At 38.4% G+C, this 9,218-nt stretch overlaps 1 long non-coding RNA gene across 1 annotated transcript; it reads left to right on the forward strand.

Moving 5' to 3' along the window:
• Positions 1-5,708: 5,708 nt before the first annotated feature.
• LOC118534816 (uncharacterized) lies at positions 5,709-7,585 on the forward strand. The gene is made up of 2 exons (XR_013444935.1): positions 5,709-6,091; positions 7,157-7,585. It is a non-coding gene; the product is annotated as an uncharacterized LOC118534816 (long non-coding RNA).
• The last annotated feature ends 1,633 nt before the right edge of the window (positions 7,586-9,218 follow it).

Raw genomic sequence — 9,218 nt, forward strand, 5'->3', positions numbered from 1 at the left:
TTCATGATGATTAGGATATTACCCCACCAGTAGAGTAATTTATTTCTTTGCCTAGTCTACCGGTGTGAGAAGCCCAGTATGACCATGCAGCAGTTATAGCTCTGTATTAATGGAATTCTTACCGTTAAATCATTCCTTCTCTGGGATACAAGCCTTCTAGATCTGTAGAACCTAAAATTGTTGGGGAGGAAAAATAATTACCATACAACAGTCATTGGTTTAAGTTGTTGGTGATGGATAGTACCATAAACTTGTTACACATTATCTGTCAATATTCAGGCTAACAGCTTCGAGATGATGTGTTATATAATATGACCAGTGGATCCTGTGGTTATATGTCCATTGTAGTTCTCTGTGCTATAAAGTGGGCCACTTGGTCTGGGACAATGTCATTGCATGATCCCATGGTGGTGGTTAAATAAATAGTCTGTGAGCCTCTGGACAGTGAGACATATGGACAAGAAAAGTGAACCTATACCCAATGTACAAGACAGTTCTAATCAAGAAAATTCTTATTTTCAGGATGTAGATAGACTGGTGTAATCATCTTGCCGCTAAGAAGATGGGTGGTCTCTTTAAGGGATGGAGTTACATTAAGGGCTAAATGTGTATTGCTGCGGCCACCAGGCCAAATATTCAATAGCTAGATCAGTCTTGGTAAGATGAAACCCATACCTCTGGGCTCATGCATAGTCTATCATTATGACTACTCAATTCATGGCCCCATTATGCATACATTAGAACAGCTGAGGATAGAGGCTGGTTTATAGCTATCGAATAAATCATCCTGTCAACCAAGCCATTTAGTGTTTCTCCTGCAAGTGGATGGTCTCTGGTGGACCTGAATCTGTGATACACAGATCCTCATGCTTTGTGCCTACTCCTGCAGCACCATACCTATGCATTTCCCGGGGTGGTAAGGATGATCTTGTCAATAAATGGTGCTGGGGCAACAGCATATCTCTAATAAATGATTGATTGTCTAAAACTAAAATAATAAAGTGTCTTTCATTTTTAATATATGCAAAAGTAAAATGCCTGACAACAATAGCACAAAGGATGAGAGGAAATGGAAATATCTTCATGTAAGTTCTTACATCATAAGAGATGTTATATACTATTATGAGAAGATAGAGTATAAGATAAAGATGCACATTTTAAACTTTAATCACTAAACTATAAAACAAAGAGGAATTACTAATAAACCAATAATGAAGGTAAAAAGGAGACATGACAAATAGTAAATTAACTCAAAGGAATGCATGAAAAAAACAGAAAGGGAACAAAGAACAGCTGTAAGAAATATAAAACAGGTAATAAGATGGCAGATTGAACCCAAACACTTAATAATTGCATTAAATGGAGATGTCTTAAATACCTCAAATAAAAGGTAGATATTGTCAGACTGAATTAATAAGCATGATTTAACTATGTACTCTTTAAAATAAATACGCTTTACAGGTAAAGATAGACATATGTTAGAAATCAAGGAACGCAGTAAGACATACAGCACGCAAACACTAATCAAAAGAAAGTTGCGCGTTCCTGCCATAGGGCCTTTACACTCATTGTGTCCCCTGCCTAGAAGTCTCATCATGAAAATCCCCATGGCCAACCATCTCACTCCTTTGAAATCTTCTCCCAAATATCATCTCAGTGAGGACAACTCTGGACACCCCTTTGTTAAAAAGTGGAAACCTAACCACCATCTCCCCTCTCCACAGTTATATTCTCAATTCATTTACCCTACTCTATTGTTATTTTCTATAGGGCTGATCACCACCTAACATACTATTTGCTCATTTATTATGATGATTGTTTATTGTTTGTCTCTCCCCACAGGACATAAGCTCTCTAAGGCCAAAAGTCTTTGTTTTGTTCACTAATGTTATCCCCATGCCTACAATAGTGTCTGATGCACAGACAATCAACTAGTATTTGTTAAATCCATGCTGAATTGAAGTAAAACGAATGTGACTGAGGGTTCTAGAGGGAAAGGGGGTGGGCGGATGGGTTAGCCTGGTGATGGGTATTAAAGAGGGCACTTTCTGCATGGAGCACTGGGTGTTATGCACAAACAATGAATCATGGAACACTCCATCAAAAACTAATGATGTAATGTATGGTGATTAACATAACAATTAAAAAAAAAGAATAAAGTAAAATGAATGCGAATGGGATAAAAAAAAAGTTGAAGTGACTATATAAATTCAGATGAAAACTTCAGGAAGAGATAATGACCAGGAATAAAGAAAAACATTATATAATGATAAAGAAGCCAAGATATCAAGAGGACATAATAATCTTAAATGTGTAAGTACCTAATAGAGAGCCTCAAAATACATGAAATAAAGCCTTATACAACTGAAAGGAGAAACAGGCATTGTGTAAAACTATAGTTAGAGATTTTAGCTCCTTTCCCAGTAATGTATAGAATAAGGAGACAAAATCAATGAAGAGAAGGAAGACTTGAATAACCTGACAGAACACTCCAGTATGAGCTATAACCACAATGAGATACAACTACGCACCAACTAGAATGGCAAAATTAAAAATGAAACAAAGCAAAGCCTTGCCAAAAGTTGTTGGTGAGGATGTTGAAGCGGTTAAAACTCTTATTTACTGCTGCTGGGAATGCAACATGGCACAATCCATCTGGAATTCACTTTGACATGTTATTCTTATAAAGTTAAATGTAGATATAACCAAGGACACAGGAGTCTCACACCTATTTTTTTACCCAAGAAAATAGAAATGGGTGTCCACATAAAGACTTGTATATGGTTTTTCATAGCAGCCTTATTCAAAATAACCCAAAGCTGGAATAGCAAAGATGTCCAACAGGAAGTGAAGAGATAAAAAATTGTGGTATATGGATTGGAGTGTCCTTTGACCATAAAATAACACAGAGTACTGATACATACATACAACAACATACATACAATATACGTACAACACCATACATACAACACCATATAATAACATACAACAACATAGATGGACTTCAAAAATGTTATGCTGAGCTGGAGAAGTCAGACAAAAAAAGATGGCATACTCTATATTTCCATTTACATGAAACTCTAGACAAGACCCAGCAATGTGACAGAAGTGGATTGATGTGCCACTGGGCATGGGGGTACCGCAGGGGAATGTGGGCAAAGGGGAACGAGAAAATATTTTTGGTGTGATGAAATGTCCTGTATTTAGATAAAGTTGATGTTCACATGAGTATATGTATTTTCATAAATTGTTGAACTGCACACTTAAAATCGGTACATTTTATTGACTACAAATTAAACCTCAGTAAAAAGAAAAGCAAACATTCATCTGGAATAGAATATAAATCACACAAGAGGGCATTATGTAATCAAGAGTATAAACAATCACAACTACACGTAACAATAGGGATAAGTCCCATACACAAAATATTGAGATAAAAGCCAGACATTGAAGAGTGTGTGTTCAATGATTTCAATGATATAAAGTTCAAAACATTGAAACTGAATCTCTGCTGTTGGATGTTAGAATGGTGTTAACCTTTGAGCAGTGGGTGGTAATAGGAAGAGAGCCCAAGGAGGATCTGGGTTGTTGGCAATGTTCTATTTTTTTTTTAAAGATTTATTTTAGAGTGGGGAGAGGGGCAGAGGGAGAGGGCGAGAGAGAATCTCCAGCAGACTCCCTGCTGAGCACAGAGCCTGAAATGGGACTTGATCTCAAGACCCTGATCTCATGGCCCGGAGATCATGACTTGAGCCAAAGTCAAAGGTGCCCGGGTAATGTTCTATTTCTTAATTTACAGTGTCAAATGCTGGCATAAAGCAAAGTATGGTTAAAGTGTTATTGAGAAGGCAGAACAGCAGGAAAGCACAAGCATTGCTGATGGAAATGCAAATTGGTTTAGCCATTCCTGAAACCTTTGTTAGTTTCTAAAAAGTTACCGTACACTTACCAGGTGACCCAGACAACCCACTTCTGGATATGCATCCCAGAAAAATGAAATTTATGTTAAATCAAAAACTATCCATTTATGTTAACTAACTGGAATTTAAATAAAAACCAAAAAATAAAACCTCTCCATGAATATTTGTAGCAGTATTAGTCATTGTTGCCCATCCCTGGAAACAACCCCCATGTCTTTCAGAGGATGAAAGGATAAGCAATCTGTGTTACATCCACACAATGGACTACAACTCAGGACTCAATAAGAACGAACTCTCGATACATGTGACCATATAAATAAATCTTAAGGGAACTGTACTAAGTCAAGTTTTCTCAAAATCATGGCTCTTAACTTTTCTGGAGGCTGGATGATTTGCTATGGGCCTATCTGGTGTGTTGTAGGCTTTTCAAGCACATTGCTGGCAATCCCACCCCTATACATAGGAGGCAGTAACGTTTTCCCTTTCCAACTCATAACAATTAAAAATGTCTGCAGACATGGCTGAATGTCCTGATTGAGAATCATGTTCACCCTTTTGACTGAGTGAAAGAATGTAGTCTTAAAAGATTACATATTGTATGATTCCATTTATATAACGTTCTGGAAAAGTGAAAAATATAAGAACAGAGACCTGACCAGTGGTTGCCAAGGGTTAAAGGTGGGGAGAGTCTGAACACAAAGAGGCAGAACAGGGGTATTCTTTGGGGTGTTGGAATTGTCATGTATCCACTGAGAAATGCTGATCTGTGCCTCCATAGATAATAAATATATAATAATAAGTATATTATTGCTAAATATAGTAGAGTACATAATTTTAAAAATTGAAGAAGTGAAATCAAACAAAACAAAAGCAAGTATGGTATAAACGGAAAAGAATATTTTGACTTGCCAATCACGGGGTGATCTTGGCAGAAGGGTTTTCAGTGAGGGTCAGAAGAGAGGCAAGGAGGAGTCATTTTTGTAGGATGCCCCATGAGTTCAAGTTAAGGAGAATGGAAGTCACAGGGCCCGCCCTGTTAGAAGTGCATGGTATGGTCCTTGACTCTTGCTCTATGGGGAGGCTGTAGAGGAAAAGCAGAGACATAAGCCAGCATTGCTAATAAGGCTGAACACAGAATGCAGCAGGTAAATTCCCTTATGCTAAAGAGGGCCAGGCCCAGTGTGAAACCTGGGTAAACTCACTGGGGACATTCCCCATGGCAGAGGTATCCAGAAGAGTTCATCCTGTGCCCAGAGTGCACCGTGTGTCCTAGCCTCTTACAGGAGGCTGGTGTGCAGCCACACTGGGGGACTCTAAGATAGAGCTACTGGGCTGGGGGTTCCTGAGTTGCACTCTTCAGAGGTACACCCTTACACTGTCTCACCAGAGCCCACAACTCCTATTTTGGGGTTCTCTCCACTGAGTCACTTGGAGTATTTCGATGCCCTGCACTCTAAATTTTGCAGTGGCTAAAATTGTTCTTGGAGCTCCTCTGTTCTGCTATCTGGACAGTAGTCATGTCTGTTCCAGGGACCTTCTAAAGGATCCCACCAGAGAAATTGAGTTGCGATGACCTTTTCCAAGACCACAAAGTGTGGGCATATCTGATCTCCTGGGAGCAGAGAATGGTCTCTGGATTATTTGATTTCATAGGTTCATCATGTTCTGTTCTCCAGTTATTTTCTAGGAGACCACCTGGAGATGCATAGGGCAGATGATACGCAGATTGGAACATGGAACAAGGAGGTGAAAAACAGACTGTATCTTGCAGAGAATGGAGATGTCAAAGGTCAACTAGATCTTTGGTCGAAGGGCTAGAGGTCAAAAATTAGGTTGAGTTATGGAACAAGGCAAGTATGAGGAGCAATGGGAAATGAATATGTGGTATGGTCCGCATGAGCAAAAGGAGAAACAAGCAGTTTATTTTATTTTTTTTTTAAAGATTTTATTTATTTGACAGAGACACAGCGAGGGAGGGAACACAAGGAGGGGGAGACGGAGAGGGAGAAGCAGGCTTCCCGCCGAGCAGGGAGCCCGATGCGGGGCTCGATCCCAGGACCCTGGGATCATGACCTGAGCCGAAGGCAGACGCTTAACGACTGAGTCACCCAGGCACCCCAAAACAAGCAGTTTAAAGTTTAGTGTTGAGACCTAGAAAACCCAGACTAAAGGTAAGCCAAGGTTTGTCATCACAAGAAGGGGAGGACTACACAGGCAGGAAACAGAACTCAAATGAATTTCAAAGGAGAGAAAGTCACCACTTAACCCAGGCAGATTTTTGACCCAGAGCCTTGCTGTGTAAATGGAATTCTATTTCCCAGGGACCTCTGAAGCCAGGACTGCTCAGAACATTCACTTGCTTTTGCAATTGGAACATTAGAAGTTTACATCAAGATGGCAGGGACTCTTGTAACTTTCTGTAAATTTCTAAGACCCAGGGGATTCATAGGACAGCTAGAGCATATATGAAAACCCACTGAGCCTTTCCTTTTTCCTTCGGCTTAATACTTGTGAAACCAAACAATCCAGATTTCAAAAACATATTCAAAATTACTATTTCCTTTAGAACATATTCAGGACATAGGCTGAGGTCTTAGGAAATACAGAAATGAGTAAGCTGTCACTCGACATGTAAAAGATGTATCTTTAGTGTAAAGCTTTTATTGTTGGTTTGGGAGGAATGGGAAGATATGATAGAAATAAAATGGAATTGGACTCTGAGTAGTCAAAGTCACTAACACTTTGGGGGCCAAGGGAGGGGGGTAAGAGCACGGTGCAGTGCTTACAATTAATTTAATATTTGCCCTGGCCATTGGGGCATAACCCATTGCTTTTTAAAAGGACCACAGGGTTCCTTATCTCTCTGTCTTTGTACTTTGGTGGATCCCCATAAACAAATGTGTATTTATCTTGCAAGCCTCAGCACAAACTCAACTCCAACGCCCTCCTGACTTCTGACTGCTCACTACTGGGTTGAGCACACGTTTTCCCCGGTGCTTACACTCCTTCCCTGTTTGTCTCCCACCACATGTGCAAGGACAATGGCTATGTCCACTCTCCCTTGGCTGACAGGGTTTAGTACCTGAAACACATGTTCAGTAGTGGTCTGTCCCATTAACGCATGACCCGGTGGCCTTCAATCAGAGAGGACTGGCTTCAGTCTAGGCCTCAGCACTTACAAGTGTGTGACAGCAAATTTTCTCCAACTTATTAAACCTCTGTTTCCTCTCACACAGAAAGAGAACACAGGATCCTTTGTGAGGACAAAATGGAATGACTTGTGCAAAGCACTCAGCCCAATTCATCAAAGTAGAGAGAAAATACAACAAACTTTCATGGATCTATCAACTAGCTTGGTTGAATTTAGATTATTTTCAAGATCTGTTTTAAAAATCTGTGGTTCCCAAACTGTGTGCCACAGGGAACTCATAGGAATGCCATCGTATGTTTTTAGTTTTCAAGGGACACATGGGGACATTGGACACCTCACAACCATTACTATCAAAATTTTTGGACTCTAAATACTTAATAAAGGGAACCTTTAGACGTTTCTTTCAGCTTGGGTAGCATCACAAAAGAATGGAGATAATAAAGGTGCTATGAACCAAGAAAATTGGGAATCTCTGCTTTAGAAATTTTTTTTTAAATAAAACATTACAATTGTAGCTATAGCCTCTGTGGGTTTGTACCTCTCTCTTCCCATTTAAAGGAACTACAAATCTGAAATTTGAAAATTGACACTTTCTTTTTCTAAAAAGATTTTATTTATCCATTTGAGAGAGAGAGAGAGTGTGAGCACACACAAGCGGGGGGAGAGGCAGAGGGAGAGAGAGAAGCAGACTCGCCGCTGAGCAGGGAGCCCAACACAGGGCTCCATTGATCCCAGGATCTTGAGATCATTCTTTGAACTGAAGGCAGGAGCTTAACTGACTGAGCCACGATAACTGACACTTTTATTAATATTTTTATGTTTTCATTGCACATTTTCTTCCATGTGCATAAATCATATTATTTTTGTATGTTTGGCGCTTGACGTAAATAGCGTCAGGTACATTATCTTTCCTGAACTTGCTTTTTTTCTACCATGCACTGATACACACTCTCTTAATTGGTATTACTTTATAATAAATATGAATATCTGGTAGGGTGAGTCTCTCTACCTTGTTCTAATTCAGAATTACGTGGGTTTTTTTTGTTTGTTTGTTTTCAGGGGTTGTTTTTGCCTTATGCTTCCCATATACATTGTAGAATGAGCATTTTGAGTTCTACCAAAAACCGATTGGATTTTGATTAGAATTGCATGAAATTTATATACTAATTTGAAAATAATTGGCATCTTTATGAAAGCATGTCTTCCAATCCAAGAGCTTGCTTAATTTCTTTACTCTGCATCATTCAATAAAATCTGTTTTCCTTCCATAGAAGCTAGCTCATCATTTTTTAGAGCTGTTTCTACCTTTTCCTACTGCAGTGGACTCCTCTTTGCCTTGTTCCTGACTTGCAAAATAATGGCTCTACATTTCACTATTAAACATAAAGTAGTTTGTAGTGTTGAATTAGATAATATTTATAAGTTAAGGTTTAGCTTTCTATGCTTTGTGTGTGCATATGTGTCTATGCAAATCTTAGATGGATACTGGATTTTAATAAAGTCTTGTTTTATGTCCATTTGGGTACTTTAGAAAGTTCTTATCCTTTAAATTAGTTTGTGTGATGAATTGCATTTATAGATTTTTCTCATCTTAAATCATCCAGGAAGTCTCATGATAAATCAACCTTGATCATAATGGTTTTAAAAATAATCAAGTGGTAACTTCTGTTTGCTACTATTTATTCAGGATTTTTGAGTTTACTTTCATGAGAGAGATTGCATAATACATTTTGTGCTGTTCTTTTTCAGTCTGGTGTCAAAGTCATTATTAACTTCAGAAAGTGAGTTAAGGGGGCTCACTTCATTTCTTCTACTTCCTGAAATATTATGTATAAATGCGGATAATGTATTTCTTCATTTTTGCAAAAATTAGCTCCTAAAACATCTGACCCAGAGTCAATTCAGGAAATAGACTGGCATTTACTGATTTTAAAAAAAAATATTGTAATGGTTAAACATCAATTTTGGTTTCTGGTTCTTCTTGAAATACAATTTTGGTTAGGTTACTTGTGCAATTAGAAAATTAGATAAATATAATCAGAACTAAATAATTTCTAGAAAATGATCCATATATCTCAGTTTTTAATTAGTTGGTGTAAATTCATTCGTGATTTTCTCTTACCATTATCTGCACTGTATCTCTAATC

Source organism: Halichoerus grypus, unplaced genomic scaffold, assembly GCF_964656455.1.
Source record: "Halichoerus grypus unplaced genomic scaffold, mHalGry1.hap1.1 HAP1_SCAFFOLD_116, whole genome shotgun sequence".
Taxonomy (NCBI): Eukaryota; Metazoa; Chordata; class Mammalia; order Carnivora; family Phocidae; genus Halichoerus; species Halichoerus grypus.